At 43.7% G+C, this 22,334-nt stretch overlaps 1 long non-coding RNA gene across 4 annotated transcripts in view; it reads right to left on the reverse strand.

The window, feature by feature from the left end:
- The window catches only part of LOC133508256 (uncharacterized), a 44,016-nt gene that overhangs the window by 17,993 nt on the left and 3,689 nt on the right, over positions 1-22,334 (reverse strand). For all 4 annotated transcript variants that reach the window (XR_009797012.1, XR_009797010.1, XR_009797009.1 and 1 more), the window contains 2 exons: positions 5,614-5,692; positions 5,340-5,440 (listed from right to left, as the gene is read on the reverse strand). This is a non-coding gene — a long non-coding RNA (uncharacterized LOC133508256). The remainder of the gene's footprint in view (positions 1-5,339; positions 5,441-5,613; positions 5,693-22,334) is intronic.

Below are 22,334 nucleotides of genomic sequence, written 5' to 3' on the forward strand. Positions count from 1 at the left end.
GAATAGCTCTCTATCTAAACTAATTTTCAAGTGGGCCGCCTAACCAGTGACTAAACAAATGAGGCTAGATTCTTAAATTGTGGAGGAGGGGCGACATATTGGTGATGTATTTAGGAAAAAAATCCTGATTTCACTTTACAGGGTTTTTAATCTGGGATGATCGTACAATCAGGATTTGGGTAAAAATATCTGTCAACGGATACATGTTTCATGATTGGGAAGGTATGACCCCGGAACATTTCCATTATTTGGGATGGAAAAAAAGTTCAAACAAATCAAATGTGGATCATCAATAGGTTTTGTGTACATGTGACGTACAATGTATACCGGGAACACAGTACACTGGAAGGTAATTTACAGCCTCAGTACATTGAGGATCTTATTTTTATTTTTTTCCCTTCGGCCTGATTCTGCCAAGTCCACTGTGTGGGAGCACCAGTGGAAGAACTCACAAATGAACCCAGGGAAAGCAATGACAAAAAAATAGTGACGAATGTCATCACCATCAACCCTGGCAGACGAGTGGGAGCCGAATCCTCCATGAGCCCCCCTTCCTGCCAGGGCGCTACGGCGGGAAGAGGAGCACTTTAATTGGCGTCAAACTCTCCTCAGCAATATTTACACGGAGTCTTCCGGCTCCCGGCACACAGCTCCCGACCTTGCACGGGATTTATGTTATTGGCAGTGCAAGGGTTGCGTTCTTACACATGAATAACTGTGGATCGAGTGCCGTACACATCTACTGTTGCCTGCCTTGGCATTTTTTTTTCACATTATATGTCAGTACTGGTGGCAAAAAGAAACTATGTACAAATACTTTGTTAATATATTTTAAAAGATTTTTCAGGCGTCTGTGCTCTGTAGTGTTTACTTTCACTGACTACATTTAAAAACCGACTTCGTCAATTCCCAGTCTTGACTTAGTCCAAATGGGCTTTTTACTCCCCCCCCCCCCCCCCCCCCAAACTTTCCGGATGACACGACATTGATAGAGGGAGGTCAAGTCAACTGCTGTTGAAATTTTGATGGATTATTTGATTGAGGCGGCACGGTGAATCTGCCGGAAAGCGTTGGCCTCACAATTCTGAGGACCCGGGTTCAATCCCAGCCTCGCATGTGTGGAGTTTGCATGTTCTCACCGTGCCTGTGTGGGTTTTCTCCGGGCACTCCGGGTTCCTCCCGCATCCCAAAAAAATGCAACATTAACTGGACACTCTAAATTGCCCCTAGGTGTGATTGAGAGTGCACGTGATTGGCTGGCAACCAGTTCTGGGTGTACCCCGCCTCCTGCCCGTTCACAGCTGGGATAGGCTGCAGCACTCTCACGGCCCTTGTAAGGATAAGGATAATAAATATTCTCCATCTGTGTCCTTATTTAAGATAACTGTTTTATGTTGTCAGCTCCAAGAACGAGTAAGCATGGTGGATGATGTGTTGACATTTCAGCCTCACAGTTCCGAAGACCGCGGTTCAAATCTCGGTCCCGCCTATGTGGAGTTTGCATGATCTCCATGTGCCTGCCTGGATTTTCTTGGGGCTCATTGGTGTCACCCCACATCCCAAAAACATGCATGGTAGGTTAACTGAAGACTAAATTGTCCGTAGTGTCATGATCCTGCAGCTCGAGCACGGGCTGTGCGGGTGCCCGCGCAGTTGCGCTAATTCGGAGGCACACACCTGCGCCTCATGCGGGCTGATTATCCTCTGTATATATAGGACCCGGTGACGACTGGTTCTTGGCCAGATCGTTGAGGTTCATGTCCCGTTCCAGCACTCTCGTATCCCTGATCGTCAACCCGTGTGTACTAACCTTCGCCTGTTCTCCAACTGACGCCGTAAGCCCGACTCCCTTGATACTCCTGCCTGCTTTGCTCGTTCTCCCGTGTACCGACTCCTGCCTGCCCGCTGACCTGCTCTCTACGCCCGACGTCCCAACTACCGCTGCTGCACCTGACTGCCTGCCCAATCCCCGATCTTCTAATAATAAACGTTTTTCCCTGAACTACGTTGCATCTCCCGAATCCTGCATTTGGGTCTTACCTTCGTTCCGATGGGTCGTGACAGAACGATCTGGCCAAAACAGGACCCAGCAGGAAAGACCCGGCGTCGCAGGGACCAACGCAAGGTAGACCGACTGCCGGAGGACCAAGCCTGTCCGATTCGGGTAGGCTCCATGACGTCCTCCGCGTCCGTGTCACACGCTCTGCCGGCGAGCTACGAATACGTCCCGACCACGACCCGTCCAGCACCGCATATTCTTCTGGACTCTGACTTTTCGGACTATGAGGAGGACCTTGATTTGTATGACCGGCTGCCTGAGTACGACTCCGATTATTTCAATTATGAATCTCTTCGCCCGATCTTTCATCCCAGTCAGTTCGCTTCACCTCCCTGTGTTTCCAGCACCTGAGCGTCTTCGGCCGGTAGGTCCGAGTACACCAACCCGTTTGTGGGAACCCGCTTGGCCATCTACCCGGGACTTCCGCGTGGCGGCCAGAGGAGACGCCCAGGCCGGGCGCTCAATTGTGCCTCCCGCTGCGCGCCAACAAAGACATCGTCCCCGTCCTCCCACTCCTCGCTGGCAACGGTGAAATTGGTAGTGAAGCTTCCAGCCCAGAGGGAGGAGGGGCCGCCAAATCACGAGGTGTTCTGCCGCGAAATGCAGGCGGAGATAGAGCGACAGAGCGCCGAATTGGCAGCTCTCACGGCCCAGGTTCAGCAAGGATTGAAGAACCAGCCGAGCTACGCTGATGTCACGACTACTACTGACTCGCTGCTGAAGCAGATTCACGCTGCAGTGGGAACGAATCCGCCACCTCGCCAAGCGCAGGTTGCAGTGGGAATGGATCCGCCACCTCGAGACGCCCATGTTGCAGTTTCGACGGACTCGTTACTGACTTTTGCTCACACGGCAGTGGCAACTGTTCCGCTGCCAAGCATACGTTGCAGTGGGAACGGATCCGCCACCTCAACACGCCCATGTTGCAGTTTCGACGGACTCGTTATTGACTTCTGCTCATGCGGCAGTGGTAACGGATCCGCTACCAAGCCAAGCGCACATTGCAGTGGGAATGAATCCGCCTCCTCGCCATTCCCACGTCACTGTGGGAACGGATCTACCTCCTCGCCATTCCCATGTCGCAGTTTTGGCTGTTCCGAGTAGAGCTCAAGTGGCAGTGGAGACCGGTCTGCCGCCGCCTCACGTTGCTGTCCAGGAGGTGGCGACGTCTCCGCAGCTGCTTCTCGTCCGTGCCCAGGAGTACCGGTGGCGACCGGTCCGCGGCCGCTCCATGCTCATGCTTCGTCGGCGACCGGTCCGCGGTCGCCCCCGCTTTCTTGCTCCGACGGCGACTAGCACGCCCATACATTCCCGTCCGGGAGGAGGTGGCGAGGACGCCGACACCGCCTTCTCACATTCCCGTCCAGGAGGAGGTGGCGGTGGTTGTGCCGCCGCCTTGTCACGTTCCCGTTCAGGAGGAGGTGGCGAGGATGCCGCCGCCGCCTTCTCATGTTGCTTTCCAGGGGGAGGTGGTGATACCACTGCCGCCACCTTCTCACGTTGCCGTCCAGGAGGAGGTGGCGATGCCGCCGCCTTCTCACGTTCCTGTCAAGGAGGACCAGCGGCGACCAGTCCGCGGCCAAGCCACGCCCCTGTCTCGACGGCGACAGGAGCTGGGGAGTTCTGTTGAGCCACCCCAGAGCTGGAGACACTTCAGATGGTCGTGGCAGTCATGGCTCTGGTCCTTCTCTCCATCATCCTCTTCGCTCGTGTTGGCTCCCAGCCGCTTCATGACCTGGCCTCGTTGATGACCAGTCCACAGCAGCATCCTGGCCAAGCCTCAGAGGCGACCAATCCCTGGCCGTCTCGCAACCACAGCTTGGGAGGCCCTCGTCCGGAGCAGTTGCCTGCGTTGGTCTGGTTCCTGCTTCATCGTTTGGTTCCTCACCGCGGTCGTCCACCTGAATCGCCACATGGGTCGTCCTCCTGACCTGTCCACCCGGACGCCTCACGTTTGGTGGCCTGGATGGCCACCAGACTAGTGTTGGGGTGGTTGAGGGTATGGGTTTGCCTTCACAAAGTCAGTAATGCTCATGGTCATTAGTTTCAGGGACAAATAATAAAATAGTGGAAGCACACTTGTTAATATAACGCTTACATTAGACGTGATGATTTTCTCACATAATTGCATGCACAGACACGTCAACATTGACAGGTGTCACTGTATAGTTCCAAGTGCTGACTTCGTCAGTCCTGGACTGACCGTGCTGATCTATTTGTTTGGCGTCCGACATGCTCCTTCAGCTCGCCGTGCCGGCGCCGGCACTGAGTCACAGCCACCGAGACAAACTGATCGACATCCTCAGAGTGCTCGGACAGACACCGGCATTCATTGTTAGTTATTACTCCAACTATCCTGTGAGCAGCCTTGGATGTATTCGGCAGTTCTCCCCTCTGCACTGCAGTATCTGTAATAAAGTCGGGTTGGGTACCCTTATTGCTACACTGACTCGTCACTGGGGTAGTAACATAAAAGCGCCGTTTTGCAATAATTGAGTTATGTTTGCACCCAGTAAAAGTCTAGTGCCCATCATGCTGGACATGGCATGTACAGGATGTACAGTATCTCTCTCACAGTGGACATGCACCTACGATGAAAATTTCAGACCCCTCCATGATTTCTAAGTGGGAGAACTTGCAATATAGCAGGGTGTTCAAATACTAATTTTCTTCACTGTATGCATGTGCGTGTTGACGAGCAGACCGAGAAGATTGTTAATAAAACACAATGGAATTTTCTCATGATAAAGAAGACAAAAAACATGACAGAAATCAACAAATAAAATGGCTACTTTCTCATTGTGCACATCCATATATCATTAAAAGTCTTCAATTCATGTGAATACTTCAGTGGAATTTTCATTTATCCACTTCACTATTCGTTTCTTTTTATTTCAAACTGTTTTCGTAATTTTTTTTTTTTGGTCCTGAGTTTCCGGACTCTTGAATGAATGGTTTGGGTTTCATGTTTCCTGTGGGAAATATTGCTTTGTTGATTTACAATTTGGTGACTAAATCACAAAAATCCAAGGTTCTACTCGATTTGAAAGAAAGTCAGAACTACTACAGCGATCCCATAACTGGAAAGAGTACATACCTTTCCCTTTGGAGTCTACTTATGATCCCTTTGGGTACCATAGTGTTCCATTGAGGGAAAATAATGGACTATACCGCTCTATTATTTGTGTCTGTGTGTGGTTGTAATTGAAAGTGTCGAGCTCCTAATGAGACAGAATGTCCCGGTGCCCCGGTTGGGGGAAGGTAAAATCGTTGTACTCACCTGGACTCGTGTAGGACGAGGAGTCCACAGTGGGTTGAAAAAAAAAATGTTGCCAGGTCACTTAGGTGAACTTGAAGGTCTGCCACATTTGATCATGTCTCCTTAAAAAAAAAAAACATCTTTGTTGTATTGCTTTCACTCTGAAGCTGTTGCGAGGCTCATTTACTATCCAACCAAAGTCTCTTTGACTTGTCATGTTCTCCCTCATTACCTTCTCCTTCCCCCCCAAGGACTGCTCTGGAGAATTCTGATGCTCAATTAGATCTGTTCTTACCGGAAATCCCGTCTCATAAATCACCTCTCAGGGCTGCTCCTGATCAGCGGGAAGAACATCTCTCCAAGCAGGACACCATCTGTTATGAATCAAAGGAGGAGTATATTGCAGGGAAGTTTGGGGGTGGATGGGGTGTGGGTGGTGGTTTAAAATATAGCTGTACCTATGCCATAAATTGGGCTAGTCATAATGATAGCAAACAATGACCACAGCTGTGAGGTCATTCGCGTGAACAAGGACATGCTAACTTTGGCTTGAATTTAACGTCACACTTAAAATGAACACTTATCACCAAACTCAGTGTGTGCGCTCCTTTTAATCAGCAATGTCATACAGGCTGTAAACACGTATTTTACCTTGACCCAGTGCTGCTTGGTAAAGCGTCCACAAACAAGCTTCAGGTGCTTCTCCTTCTTTGGAGTGTTGTAAGTGTCGCAGCAAAAATAAAGACACATTTTTAACGTCTTGATATTTAACGAGGGCCCTGGGATAACTAAACGCATGACGGAGAAAGCCCCGCATATGGACTGGGTAATCTCCGTATTAAATAATCACCGTTTAATTTGACTCCAAGGCAACCGAAACCGGGAGGAGTAGGGTCGGGTTTAATTACGGGAAATCGTTCGTCCAGGCTGTGTATGATGTGAACGTATGAGGAACAACACTGAGGAAGGTTTCTCTTGCTTTCTCTTAGTGTAAATTCATTCAAAAAAAAAAAAATTACATGCGGGGGTACAATTACTACTACACATATTTATTAGAAGTCATTTTGTGCCAATAACTTAAGGCTATCATTTTCTTGTTGTAATATACATACATATTCCTGTAATTCAAGGTTATAGAGTAGATGACACGTAATAAACTAGTTTATGCAGCGGCATAAGAATACATCGTCACACAGCACGAGATGCCACGCTCAATTACGACCCTATTCACCATGTTTTATCCGAGTTTTCGTTACATTTATGGGGTAGAAGTGATTTTCATACATATAATTACTGTAATTCTGACTCGACTGAGTTAGCGGAGGTTGATGACAGTCTGGGTTCCGAAAGCCCATCTTCATAAAATTCATATTACCCCACCACTTTAGGACCAGAACTGTATCTGATTCTTAATTTACCAGAATGCAATCATGTGCACACTCTAACCAGAAGGAAATTATAAATGTGTAAAAAAGCCAAACAATTAGTGACACCGGCCCTTACACATTTTTAATGGTGATTATCCAGGGGCGCTTTTTAGCATCTAAATGATATGCAGTCAGACAGGGCCATTTTAGAGGGGCAAGCGGGGGTGTCATTCAAAATAAGAGCACCAACTGTGATTAACATTCCAGTAGACTCTTTGACATGTGATTTCTCCACAGTGCTGCGGGTATGCATACATGTTCATGTGCCATTCAATCGGCTGGAGCAGAGTCAGTCAACGCACCACAGTATAGTGCTTATGTAACAGTATTTCATATTTAAAAAAAAATACATTAGTAGAAATGATTAAGAACACATAGCAATATATTTTCAATATTGTTATTTTTTCCTGAAAAAAGGCACTGTAATAGATATGTAAGAATCCTTTGAAATTGCCCGTGGAGTGCCAGATGAAAGCTGTCAAGCGATTAGATGTCGCACACAGATGGTGTGCATGCTTCATCCACATCGGCTGACCTGCTACCGTTGCTGTGATTATCAACAAGGCGCTAAACGTGTCACAACCGTGCTGCCCTCTGCAGTGTCTGTTCACTGCCACTCTCACTCAACACCCTCTGGATCTGTGAAGTTATTCGCCTGATTTATCTCTAAATCACATCCCTCGTGCATCCGTGGTAGTTTTACCTCAGGCCGCTGTGAGTTTTCCTTTCCTCCTTTGGATGGCTTTATTAATTCATGTGTATTTTTGACTTTAATATTTAATACTACAAAACAAGCCCAATATATCCAGGGAGCTTTACAACCTACAGGCCGCATTCATTACACCTTAGGGATCCAATGGTTTGGCATTGATTTGTATAACGTCGCAACATTCGTTTAAGTTTCTGACCCTGGAAAAAGTAAAAACATGACGACAAAGTCCAATAAATATTGGTGTGTACTGTTCAATGTATCATTGAAGGGTGGAAAGGGTCTCAAATTGTGTATAATGATTATCATATCTGTATAAAATACTGCCCTGGGATTGGCAGGCTACTAGTTCAGGGTGTAATGTGCCTCCTGCCCGAAAATAGCTAGGATGGGCTTGAGCACTCCCTTGACACCTGTGAGGATAAGTAGCTGAGATATGATGGAATCTTCCATCCATCTATTTACCAGGCCAGTAATGCTCACAAGGGTCACAGGAGCAATGGAGCCAATCCCAGCTAACGTCAGGTGAAAGGCAGACTACACCCTGGACTGGTCACCAGTCAGTAGCAGGGGAGATATCAACATCAGCATTGACCTATGATTGAATATTGTCTTTGTGATTCATACCATTGAATTCACTTCAGTACTTTTCCTATTTGGTCTACCTTAGTGGAAACCGCTGTCTTAGTCAGAGACATTTTATTCAAATTGTGTGTATTTAACTGCACAGGATGTCCCAAAAGTCCCTGCACAATAACTTCATTTTTTTTCCATTTCCTTTCAAGTACCATTCAAGGAGACGTGGATTTTAGGGGATTAGAGTTTTTGTAAGCATATCATTCCATTGTGCATGGCTTGCCTATTAACATTGAAGCAGTGCTGCCATAGATGGCAAGAGGTTTTTCTGTCCCCGACTGCAGTTTGACGGCATTTTGTTGCAAAAAATGTGTCATAGGTGTTAGTGGCTGTGTTACTGGTTCCATTGCAGTTAAAAAAAATCATCCTCGTGCTTGACCTGGGGAGACAAAACCACCAACTTCGGAGGATCTCACATGCTCAAGGATTTCTGCTGGATTTGATCTTCCTGAGATTCTGCAGTTGTGTTGGCTTAGGCCCTTGTACACACCAAAAGACAATCGGGCTTTTTGTGTGCCATTTCTGCTCTTTCCCCACCAAAGACGTCAAATGTGGTTGTTCTTTTAGAGTCTGCAAAATGAACACAGTCGCATGTCCATTTTTTCTCGCCCAAATGAATCATTTTTATTGGATTGCGAAGGCTATGTGACACTAGTGATCGCGTTTGATTGGCGCCCCATGTGAGAGTCCAAGAATGAGTCTAAAAATTTACGTGCACACGTAAGAATGAACAAATAAAAGTAGCGAATAGCATTTCACTTTTGGTAACGCAGTAACCAATCCTTTTTTCCCATAAATACACAAGTAAAAGTAAAAAGTACAGTGCAGTACTCTGACACGTACAGTTTTTGGAAAATGTTGCTTTAAATGTAACAGAGTACTAAATGTATCACATTACTACCCACCCCTGTGCTTACAAATACTGCAAAGGCTAAGATGCCAAATACTTGTCTGTCCAAATGACACCTGGAATGGAATATAAAAAAACAGTCTACAGTACCTTTTGGGGATGCCCTGTACATAAAAACTCAACATGGACCAAAAATTGCATTATGTCATCAGACTACAAATATGTTACATTTCTTCTGTTTTCGTCACTGTTGTGAACATGGCCCACATTCTTCTTCCAAGCAGGGGGAGAATCTAAAACAACAGCTGGTGAGAACAACACAAAGCCAAACATGTTGTCCTGCTTTTCGCAGCGAAAGTGTTGATTCGCTTGCCTGCTCATTAATCCCCATCGGCCCATGTCACCGCTCGGCAACAGGGGCCAGATTACTCTCATTTCTGGCCTCAGACTTTCATTTAGCCCATACTTCATACCATTATTCAACCATTCAGCCACAAAGCAAATGGTATTTACCTCAAAGGCCAGAGCACCTCAGGCAGCAAATTAGGAAGGCAGGAGAGGGGGAAATCATTAATATGAGTGCGGAAGTAGAAATGGACTTCTTTTGGAAGTATCAGCCTGCCATCACTCATTTAAGAACATGACAAATGACTGAAATGAGCCGGAGAGGGATTTGACACAGATGTCTGACATCCCCATCTAATCCTTCACCGCAACTGAAAACGCCTGGATAGAATGGACTTGACTGCCATGGCAACAAACTAAAAAAAAGATAATAATCCCGCTGACCCCAAAGGCTGGGGGTGATCGGGTCTGATTCTGGATGCCAAATCACTGGCCGTCTGCCAAACAATGCCTCAATGTGGATGCTGGTAATTAGTCAACATCATGGGCAGAGCCTGCGGTCCGGCCATTATTATCCACAGCCGTTAGAGTCTTTGCTTTGAATGAACAAGCCTCTTATAGACGGGGCGCAAGGCTTAGCCTCACGTGTAACACTGATTCCATCTGTTCTCGTCTCCATCTCTTTCATTTGCTTTAATGCCACACAAACAATTCAATCTCACCTCAGGACATGTCAACATCTGGCTTGCAAAAGTGTGCATTCCAAGAACGACAAGTCAAGGTTTGCCAAGCGACCTGGATAATAACCTGGATCACGTAGACCTCTTTGAACAAATAATGAAACAGACGATGACTCTGATCTCCCCAGATTTGAAAGAGAATAACAAGTGAGGATTAGAAATTGATGCTCCGGTGCTGCACAAATTTGACTGAAACACAGAATACACCAGCAAGTGAGCAATTTGTGTGTGTCTGCGTCAACTGAAAAAGCCCTGAGTAAGTACTTGAAGCCATGTGAGGCCCTGGCGGCATTTATCATTTATTGTCCCCAATACAGATGATATCCACAATATAACCAGTCATGATCTGGCCTCTGCACGGCATTTAGTGTCACTTAAATCATTTCTGACACACTTATCAGCAAGCCTGTGGCAAGAGCCAATATTGCTGAAGACTCACTGACGGATACATTAAGGTCATAGATTATTTGTATGATGAATGTCAGAATAATGAGGAGACTTTTATAGACAGTTTTTCACGACTTTCTTCAAGTTTGGAAGTTTAGGTACATTTCATTAATATTTGATACCATTGTCTTTACACTGTAAGACTTGCATGACAGCCCGTGCTGTGCACTTCTGCTGATATGCTCAACTGAATTCTTGTTTGTTTAGCATGAAACGGTTTTGTTTATGGTCACTTCAGTGTGTGCAAGCCAGGCGTGTGAAAAAAAAGAGAGAGAATGTGGCCTTAAATGGTTCCGTTCCTGAATGCATTAAAGAAATGGAATATGGAATGCAAACTCGATAGGAGTACCTCTACACATTCGGGTCAGATAATGAAGTACAGAATCCAAAGCAAACATGGTGGAGTAGCATTTAGTTGTTATGCTCCACACCAAAGGAATAAATTGCCAACAGATGTGATGTCATCCTCAAGTGTCGAGATTTTTTTTTAGGCCAGGTTAAAAACTATTCCTTATTCTAATGCTTACGACTCAGCTCTTTTACAGCATTTTAAAAACTTAAAAAAACAACAACATTTAAATATACGCTACGTCCATTTAAAGATTTTTGTAGAATGTAGTTTATGTCTACATTTTTTCCAAATGGCTTTTGCTCTCTTTGAAATGTTTTTTACTTTTTAATTAAGCAAATCATATTGAGTTGCCGTGTATATGACATCCGCAATATATTGTAAATAAAGCTGCATGGCCTTGTCTTGAAATGTTTCTTCAGTATTTCCGCATAAAGTTCTTTCCTCATGATATCACTGTTTTGGAGACATGCATCAATATTTCAAAGTTGAGATGGTGGTTGCCTGCAAGTTTTTTTTTCTTCTTTTCTTCTTCCTCCAAATATATCACTGCCTATTATGGTCAAACAGTTCAATTTTATTTTCCAAAGTAAAGGTCTTTGTCCCTGTGTGCATTTGCAAATTGTAATTGTGATTGTGTCTTTTGGAATAACGGCTTCTTCCTGACAGATTGGCCTTTTAGCCCATGTCGGTGCAGTACAGGTACTAGTTTCACTCTGTGTAATGACACACGCTTACCAGCTTCAGCCAGCATCTTCTTTTCCTTTTACTCAGGTATACACATTTCAAACCAATACATGTTCATCCCTCCTCTTTTTATGTAGTGCATGTAAACATCTGGTTTGAAGGGTATAAAACAAGAAAAAAATGCAAAAATAGTCTGAATTTATTCATCTCAAATTTGCAAATGATGTTACCCTATCTGCATTTCCAAAAAACACTGTTCAAAAATCCTTTTTCAAATACTGTACATGCCTCCTCTTTCTCATTAGGGAGAAAAGGGTCGTACCTAATAATTTGGTTACACATAGACATTTAATCGCTACTTTACAAACAAGTGCATTAGCACTTGATTGCTAACCAAAACGGGAGCACCTTGTCGATGGCACATTGTCAATTCAATTCAATTGTGGAGTAAATAAATTCAGTGCAGCATTAAAGATAATCTTACTTACTAGAAGAGGTCTCTTTATTGACCATTTGCGCTCCAGCAGACTAATACAATCAAATCTTAATTTTTTTCACCGTTTCATTAAAATATATTTTTCCGTAATCGTCCTTATATTTAGTTTTGAACTGTACTTTTATGTGTCATTAATTGTAATACACTTGTAATCATCCATTCTCCACACCACTAATCCTGTTCAGGGTCGCAAGGCATTTGAGTTTATTCTAGCTGACTTTGGCGAAAGATGAACTACACCCTGAACTGGTTGCCTGTCAGTCGCAGGGCACACGCTGACAATGTCTGTTATTAATCCAAAAATGCATTATTATGTACAAAAACCTGTGTACACCCCCTGACTTCCCCATCTGCAGTTGAGTAAATAAACATTCTCAGCCGTTATTTTCGGAGATAAGGTAAATGGTCCAAAACGTACATAGAACAAACAATGTAACAATGTTACACGAATCTGTCCACAGAAGCAGTAATGCATGAAAGAGCACGACTGCATGTGTTTGTGTTGACGTGAGTTATTTTTGTCATGTACACACACCGTATGAGAGTATAATCCCGCCACTGTAATGCAGGTTTTAAGGCCAATGAACACCCAGAATATTGGAACCTATGAAGCATGTGTTGCTGTGTCACCTCACACTTAAAAAAAAACCCAAAAACTCATTCAGAGAGGTTTATGAATTTTTTTTTGTGGTCCCAACTATTATGTGTGCAAATTCTGCATCATGATCGAACATTTTGACATATTTCAGACTATTTCAAAACAATTTGGCCTGTAGAGTCAAGGTTTTTATTATGTAATGCCTACATTGTAAGTATGGAACAGATTACAGTATTACTATTTCCATGATTTCCTATTAAAAGAATGGTTTTCAAAACACAAAATAATTGGAACTTTGCCATCGTCAAAGAATTTCATAAATTGTAACATTCATGGAACTTGTCCTCAGGTGACATTTTGACCTGTATACATTTCAGTTTATTCATTGATTTGCATGTGTTAGCCAGTACTTTTATTCAGGCCCTGTCACGACCCATCGAGACGCAGGAGGATCCAAATGCAGGACTCCGGAGACGCAGAGGTATTATGGGAAAACTGTTTATTCGTTCCAAGGTCGGGGATCAGGTAGACAGTCAATTGCAGCATCGGTAGTCAGGATGTCGGGCGTAGAGAGCAGGTCCGCGGGCAGGCACGAATCGGTACACGGGAGATCAATCAAAGAAGGCAGGAGTGTCAAAAGAGTCAGGCTTACAGGGTCGGTCGGAAAACAGGCGGAGGTCGTTATACACGGGTTTACGATCAGAGATACGGGAGTGCAAGAACTGGGCATGAGTTCCGACGATCTGGCCCAGACCAGTCGTCCCCTGGGTCCTATATACACCGGGGCCAATCATCCAGCATCAGGCGCAGGTGTGCATCTCCCAATCAGCGCGGCCGCGCAGGAACCTGCACAGCCAGAGCTGGACCGGCAGGACCTTGACAGGCCCCATTATTTGGGCCACTAAAAAACACAAACTACTGGAATTGATGACTTCATAGTAAATTATTCATGCTCAATTTGTCCAATTTAAATTTCAAAAGGTATTTTGTTTTTGACAATCCATATACTGTATCACATGGGTGTCTAACTCATTTTTATCGTGGGCCACAGTGTAGTTACGGTTTCTGTCAGAGGGCCATTATGACTGTGAAACTATACAAATCTTTAATTGACTCATCATATTTACACTATAAATTTATCAACTAGTTTTGAAATCAGAAATCAAGGGTAATGGTTTTTCAACTATTGTTGGTGTTTGGTAACACAAAAATGCTGGCAATATCTCAATGTCATCATTTTTTATATGAATTGCAAATGTTGGTATAGATTGTAACAAAAATCATGGAAATTTTGATTTGCCTTCGCATGTGGGCCTTGAGTTTGATTGATTATGATTGCTGGCTATTACTCATAAAATTAGGTAAAAATAGAAGAAAATAGGGCAGCATGGTGATCAGCTGGTGAAGCGTTGGCCTCACAGTTCTGAGGACCCGGGTTCGATCTCGGCCCCGCCTGTGTGGAGTTTGCATGTTATCTCCGTGCCTGCGCGGGTTTTCTCCCGGCACTCCGGTTTCCTCCCAGATCCCCAAAACATGCAACATTAATTAGACACTCTAAATTGCTCCTTTGTGTGACTGTGAGTGTGACTGTTGTCTGTCTCCATGTGCCCTGTGATTGGCAGGCAACCAGTTCAAGGTGTACCCCGCCACCTGCCCGTTGACAGCTGGGATAGGCTCCAGGACTCCCCGCGACCCTTGTGAGGATAACCGGCAAAGAAAAGGATGGATGGATAGAAGAAAATAAGGACTTAAGGTTGACATAAACGGAAGAAAAAATAATGTAAATTTTCAACACATCTGATATGTATAAACATGAATGAAGTCTAAAAATTGGATGTTATAATCTTTGGTGACTCTGTGGTGGCATTAAAAGTCCTTAGAGTTGCTTTGCCATGGCACCCTTCGCCATTCACCCAAACCGGCTGGAAGTACATCCAACCATTTTGCTGAATGAGGAACAAAAACTTCAATTTACAGTCAGATATTGGCCACACTGTTGCCACTAAGGTACTGTAAAAAAAAAAGTGGGACGTGAGTAGCCTAGATTGCATTCTATCAAGAGACATGCACCACTTGATACGTTGTACTCATACGCCAACTGTGAATCATTAATTGCACAAAGCTTACTGATTATCTTATCTGAAATAGTTGACACCATGAAAGCAGCAATTGGCTCCAGCCTCTTGAACTCTACAATGAGCTTCCTCCAATAGAAACATACTGCTAATAGTATTGTACATAACAGAAGCATATACAACAAAGCTTTTCTGCAGCGGTTGCACTTTTATTTACAGTTCAGCATTCATACACAAGATATTATCATGATTATTCTCTCTTGTATTTCATTTTTTCTCTTGTGACATATGCATCTTGTCATTTGCATTAAATAATCCATGAATATTACTCGACTTTACGCTGATTTGACCAGTGACATCGGTATCGGCCAATAATGAGCATTTTATGCTGATCGGCTTTAATCTCATAATTCGCCGAGCTGATCAATGACGCTATTGATCGGATCCGCAAAAGCCTTTCACACTGTGTCGCCATCGTGCCCAGTATATTTGAATACAAAGCGAGTTTATTTTTAGCCTTATTGCGCGTACTATAAATATCTGACAGCCCCAAAAAATCATGAAAAAGAAAAGGAAAAACTTTGTTGGCATGGGAGAGACAAAACGACAACGTGTAATGCCCGGATCAGATTACAAGACAAATTTTCTCTTTCACGATTGCACTATGCCAGAGTACTGGAATAAAATCTAATGTTCCAATACCACCTCATCCCGTTTTTTTAAGATCACTGGTCTTTATTTTGGCCACTCAAATGCGACCGGATACAGGTTGTTTGATGAATATTCAGGAACTTTAATAAAATATGGCTCGCTAGCAGGCAACAAAACGTTACGTAGCGAAGCAAGCTCGTGGTAGCGCGAGTGGTTATGTGTAAACATGCTGGCGTTTTGTTGAATCATGCTCTAATTTTTCAGTCGAGATGAAGTGATTTAATTACAGTAAGTTATCACCCACTGTCGCTATAATTTTTCCAATTTACTTTTAACCCTGACCTGACTGATGAGAATACATGATCTGATTTCAAACTTTTATGGTGCCAAGGCACATATTTTAGAATTAAAAATCTTACGGCACACCAACGAATAAAAATGTGACAAAAAGTAGATAGATTAATGGGTGTTTGTACTTACTGCCATCCAAGAGAAGACCATTAATTTGTTCTGTCACTATGTCTCACTGGCATAAATAGATGAACATACGTGTGTATATATATGTGTATATATATATATATATATATATATATATACAGAGAGAGAGAGAGCAATTAAAGCCCAAGTGTCATTCCTATAAACATTCTAAAATAGATATTGTAATGAAAAATACGTATAACATTATTCACTTCAATGTCTATACGAAAAAATTAATGTGCGTCATCCATGCGCAAAATTGCAGACATGTCATTCTACGATATCAAGGTGGTCGCCATATTGGCTACATCCTCCGTCCGTGACGTCACCCGGACATTTGCCAATGATAACACGCGGAGCACTCTAACTATGGGAGACAAACACGCCCCTTCTGACACGGAAGCTCTTTTCGAAAAGGAGAACACCACACAACCAAGTGAAGTTACCGGGGCACACGATTGTTTCGAGCCCTCGGGGTAATATTACACTATTGTTTCGAGCCATATTCAGATGATATGCGATCACAGCCAAACTGCATCCCCGTCCGATCCATTTCCGCGGTGGAGATGAGCCATCGCGCCTCATCGCAGCCGGCCGGTGTGGCTTATGACAGAGCCGAACTGGGCTGCTTTAGGGGGTTGTTCATAGACGCCGCAGTAAGAGATGAACAACACCGTCGAGCCGGGTTGATTTACTGCGCGCACGCGGCTGAGTGAGGCATTCTCGGCTGGGTTCTTCAGAGCCGCCGACGTCCGCAAAGCCCGACACGCAGCCTTCGCAGAAGCCGTGACCGCCAAACGCAATGCCTCAGTCGGTGTGGCTCATTTTCAGCGCCGTGGTGGCTTATAATGGAGCCGAGCCATGCTGCTTTAGAGGGTTGCTCATTGCCGCAGTATGCGATGAACAACACCGTCGAGCCGGGGGCGTTTTACTGCGCGCACGCTTCCAAGTGAGGCATTCTTGGCTGGGTTCTTCAGAGCTGCTGCCGTCCGCGAACCCGAAGCGCAGTCTTTGCTGGCGAAGCGACGCAGCAGCCCGACGCCATCCGATGAGCACATATCGCCATATTTTGTACGCAGATCTTTTGTTACATGATGAGAGACCGATTACGTGGTCCGCCCCAAACTATTAACTACCTGTTATTTGGAACCCACGAAGCTCTTGTCCTCTGCACCCGAAGCAATCCATTTTCCACGACGAACCGGGTCGCTTGCAAACTTATGAAGAGTAAATCCATTCTCCTGAGTGTTCAAGCAATGTCCAGCAATGCAACGAGCCGGCATTTTGGCTAACACGAAGGAACAACGATCTACCTTCCCGGAGGTAAAACTAATGGAAACAAACAAGTCCACTTGAAGGTGGGTCTGTCCTTTACGTCACTTCCTGCTTCTTCTCGAAAACAAATCCCTTGAGAGGATTTTCATGGCGGGAGTTACAAAAATGTGTATACGTCAAAATCATGTTTTGTGGTGAAAAAACGCACAGACCCATATTGGCTACCCTTTTTTTTTTATTAATAACATACTAAAAATCATCCATTTCATGAGAATAGCCCTTTAAGTACACAAGTATACACAGTAAACAAACAGGCCATTTATGTATAGACTCATTCCTCCATCTTGGGATATGATCAGTGACAGATCAGCCCCTCCTGATTGTGTAAAGTCAAAATATTACAATGCCTGCTGACAACGTAGATTACAGTACATTGAGACATTGCTCTAAATTCTACAGTTATTCACCACATACATGGAGTAAAATACTGTCAAGCGACAATACTTTAATTCTAGTTTTCACTCCACATGGGCTCTTAGGTTGAGGTCACACACTATAAATAGAGTTACAACTTTTTTTTTTAATCTATGCTTTTATTTATAGTAGTGCTGATGAATCATACAAGGAATATTGCAGTTCTTCTGGCTTGCAGAAAAAGTAGACCAAATTGAGTAATCACGAGGAAGTTTACACTTGTATCTACTGCAGTTGACAAGTCACCGAGTAATGATTAGTTTAGCTTCACTTAGCATGCAACTCAACTGAGCGGGATGCCGTGCTATTGCACAGAACCCACAGTGAGCGTCTTATGAGAATGAAGTGCAACATAAATGGAATGCCAGCAGTATATAAAACAAAGCAAAGCAAAGCAAAGCAAAGCAAAGCGTATTTCATATACAATGTAACTCAGTGTGCTTTACATGATTAAAAGCATTTAAAAACCAGGAAAAACAGCTTACAAACATTTGAAAAAAAAAGAGAAAAACCCAAGGACAATAAAAATAGTTTGAAATGTGAAATCTAAATACATTTGCTTTGTTTTGCCTAATATGGGAACCTATCAAAATTTCACGGCGTAATGCATGCTCTGAGCCACATGGCTTCTGTTACAAATACAGTAACTCTGTGTGACATCAACCACAATCCCATGATGCAGTGGGAACTAGTTAATTACTGTATAATCACTTTACAGTATTTTACAGCATGGTATTGTCTGTAGTAAATAACAGTCGAATCTGCAGGTATGCATAGTAACAGTGCACATCATGATTGTTTTTGTTACAGTATTTATTTAATATAAGGACAAATGTCTGCAATTATCAATTGGTTAAACCATGCCCAGCAGCTTATCCCAAAAATGCACGTGACCATCACCAGAAGAAACTGTTGGCTCAAACAATAATATGAACTAACTGAACCTCACAGTGAAATGCTTTTGAGACTGGTACGCCCGAGAAAGCGTGCACAGTAGTCCACAAATAATTTAAATAAAAATAATCAAAGCCAAAGAAAAGAACAGAGTGAAGTTTAAAAAAAATTTAATTATGAAATCTATGCCAGTTTTCTTTTTTTGGGTTCAGAGAGATTAAAAAAAATACTGTACAAAGGGCAAGTTTGATTGCCTGCCAAAGATTTCAGTTGTTTTTTTAATTAAGATTTGTTATCATGCAAGTCGTGATAATAACTTAAAACATTATCTTTCTGTGAGCCTCTCAAATAATTTGATCTCAGGGCTGTGGAAGGAAGACTTCACATTTTTGCGTTTGAGTGCCCTGGTCTCCCATCAGGCTCAATAATGGACTACAGTGAGGGGAAGTGGTATCTTGTTTCAAGTCTTTTTTTCCAGGAGAGACCTGAATGGCAAGACACACACAGTCTGACTTATGACCAGCGGGAAAAGTTGGAGGAGAGAGAATAAGACAAGAGGCAACAACAAGCACTCAGAGAGGTTGTGGAGATGGAAAGAGAGAGCGAGAGAGAGAGATGCAAAATGTAGAGAAGAGGCAGCTGTCTCAGAGGTGTGTGTGGATCCTATTTTTAGTTTCCCTAATGCACATCTCCAACTCAAACAGCCGCTGGAGCATTTGCATACCAAAACACTTGAGCGCTGTTATTGTTTCCTGCAGACCACGCCGGAGAACTCCACGCAACAGGGAGGCTTCATCGGGCTCAGGTGTGGTTTAACCGAGGGTGAGGCCTCGCCCGTCTTGCAGTCCTGCGGTTGTTTCGTCAGCCTGAGCTACCTGAGCGCATCCACACGAGAGCGACGTGCGGCGTCACATGACCCAGGGTGCTGCAGCTGTATAAGACAGCTGTAAATATCACACAAGTGAGTGTGTGAGTGGGACACAACAGGCTAGAAGGGGTCATAAACGGAGGTCAATGATCCCATCATGGGAAGGGATTCCAGTAATTTACTCATTTTCAATGTAGCTTCTTTCATAGGCTCCTGATAAAATAGACAATACTGTAGTTACAACCTCAATAACATCTCCAAACTATCTTGGGCCAGGGAAGTTTGTGCAAACGTAGGTAGGGGAGCAACTCTCCCCAGAAATACGAAAAGAGGTTGTTTCATTTATTTATCAAATATGAAACATTTATAGGATTCAATCTACTGGCAGAGGACGACCAGGCAGCGCAAACTGTGGGTGGAAGAATAGCAAAGTAGCTTTATGGGTGAATGTTTTAAATAAGCATGTGGTGCGGATGCTGCCTGCTGCTCTGCATATATTTTTGTTCCGAATTACATTTGCCGGGCTTTCAGGCAGCCAGGACCGTGTAGGTCAGCACATTGAGAGCCATTAACGCGTCACTGTGGAGTTGTCGACCGACACTGGGAGTGGACACCTCGCCCGCATAAAAGGAGTCTGCCTGTTTAGACACAAGAAAACTGCAGACATTCCAGTCTAGCCAGTTCAGCAAGATCGCTGTGTTTTTCCCTCAAACGACAACTCCTAACGTATCTCTCAACAATGTTCCCTAAAGTGCTGGAAGCACCTATAACTGCTGCCTTATTTGCTTTTAATCCGCACCAAACTGCTGTACGAGGATTACACATTTTGACTGATGTCGCATTCACATTAAACTCCCCAAAAACAGACACCCATCCCCTCTGACGCACATCTTCACATATGGCAGACAGATGATCAAACACAAATGGGGGGATAGGGACCCGGGGAAAATGGGGGGTAGAGAAAATGATGCGACAAATCACATTTAGTGAGTTAGCAGCACTCTCCGAGCGTGGCACTGTTCTAAATAAAACATGAAAGTAGGAGAAGAAGGTATTCCTTCGGATGCTGTGACTTGTGACAAAACATGATGTTGTGAGAGACAGCACACCCAGCTTCGAGTGACCCCTGGGAGGACCCCCCCCTTCATGTCAACTAAAGTGGAAAGAACGGCGGTTGAACGCAAGCTGTTCTGGGACACAAATCAGATTTTTTTTTTGGTGTGGTTCCCATGCAAATACAATGGAAATAGAAATACTCGATCTGTTGGAGGGTCCAATTGTCACACAAGTGTAAAAAGAAGTTACCCCGTAAACTGAAGCGAGACTTTTCAAGATGATTGCTGATATTTGTCTCAGACGGTGCACTGGACCATGGCTGCTTTACAGCACCTTATTTTCAGCCGTGAGTGCGGAGAAGTCACAGAAAAGGTCGAAAAGTATAGTTGGAATAAAGTCTTGATGTGAAAGAAGTGGATTTATACCAGTCCCTACAGGCTTTTAGAAGGTATATTTTCATGGCACAAAAATGTAGCTACAGTATGTGTAGTGTACACTATGAAGGACGCTAGTTGAAGTAGCATCCAGTTTTCCATGTCATAATACTGATATTTGAATGACAGTTAATTGGAGGGTTTTTGCGCATTCATCGGCGGGCGTTTGAAAGCAGGAAGTATGGCTTGACTTTTCACAATATTCTGAGGCCTCAATTTATACACTTGGCAATTATTTCATCAATCAAATTCCACAGGGTTGTTGACAGAACTATTTTCTGCTGTGTGTCAAAATTCCAAGACATTTTCAGCTGAAGGAAAGACTTAAAGTGTAAACTGTAATCATTTGTGTAAAAACAAAATGAATTTGTGTGAAAATCGTAAAAAATCATATTCACTCATTCAGTCATCCTCTGTTATGCTTATCCTCACTAGACCTTAAACTGGTCGCCAACCAATCTCAGGGCACATATACACAACCAACTATTTACACTCACGTTCACACCTATGGGTAATTTAGAGTATTCATCTAAACATACCACTCATGTTTTTGGGATGTGGGCACAAACCGGAGCGAGTACACAGAGGAAAGGCATTCAGGCATGGGGAGAACATGCAAACTCCACACAGGTGAGGCCGGATTTGAACCCGCAACCTCTGAACTGTGAGACAGACGTGTTCTCCAGTTGCCCACCCCGCCTGATTTTCGGACTCTCGGCAGAAAAAAAACATTTGGAACTCAGGAATGCATGTACGATTTTAATTCATATTTCATGTTTAGTGAGGCACCACAGAGCCAATACTACATCCCAAATACTCAAAAAAGTTGGTTTGGCAAAATATGTCCTCTTTAAATCTTGATAAAGCTTGACGGATACTTCATCACATAAACACACAGGAATGCTACAGTCATCAGTCACATTATCCATGAGCTCACATTCACTACTGTTTAGGCCCCCTTTCACTCAGTGCCATTAAACTCAGAGCCTGGAGAGGAAGGGCCTGTGTCAACACTGATATGACCATGTAAATAAGTCATGTGTAATAGTGCTCTCTCTAACCATCTCTCTCTCTCTCACACACAACACTTTTAGAATTCCCTGACTTCTGCTGACGTAGAGAAACACATGAAAGTTTCATGTCATTTTAAAAAATTCAAAAGGATGTTCTGAACCTTTGTAGGCACGATGGTTCAATCATTTATTCTCTTTGGACAAGTAGGGACTTTGAGATTTGGAGTCTAAACAATGATATCAACACTGGAGCAGAAAATGAACAGAAATTGCCTCCAATTCTTTCACGCGAACAATCAACTAGAGGATTTATTAAAATTTTGTTTCTGGATGCAAAATGCATTGCAGTCAGTTATTGGACTAAAACAATAATACTACAGCAGTATCTTATAAATAAAGCACTTTGCTGTGGAACTGCGTACTGCAGGTTATGATTTCTTCAAGATACGGGCCATGGCTCATCTGATTTTTTTTGTTTTGGGGGATATGAGCAGAATTTTGAGTTTCAAGATCAA

The sequence above is a fragment of the Syngnathoides biaculeatus genome, chromosome 11 (assembly GCF_019802595.1).
Source record: "Syngnathoides biaculeatus isolate LvHL_M chromosome 11, ASM1980259v1, whole genome shotgun sequence".
Classification (NCBI taxonomy): Eukaryota; Metazoa; Chordata; class Actinopteri; order Syngnathiformes; family Syngnathidae; genus Syngnathoides; species Syngnathoides biaculeatus.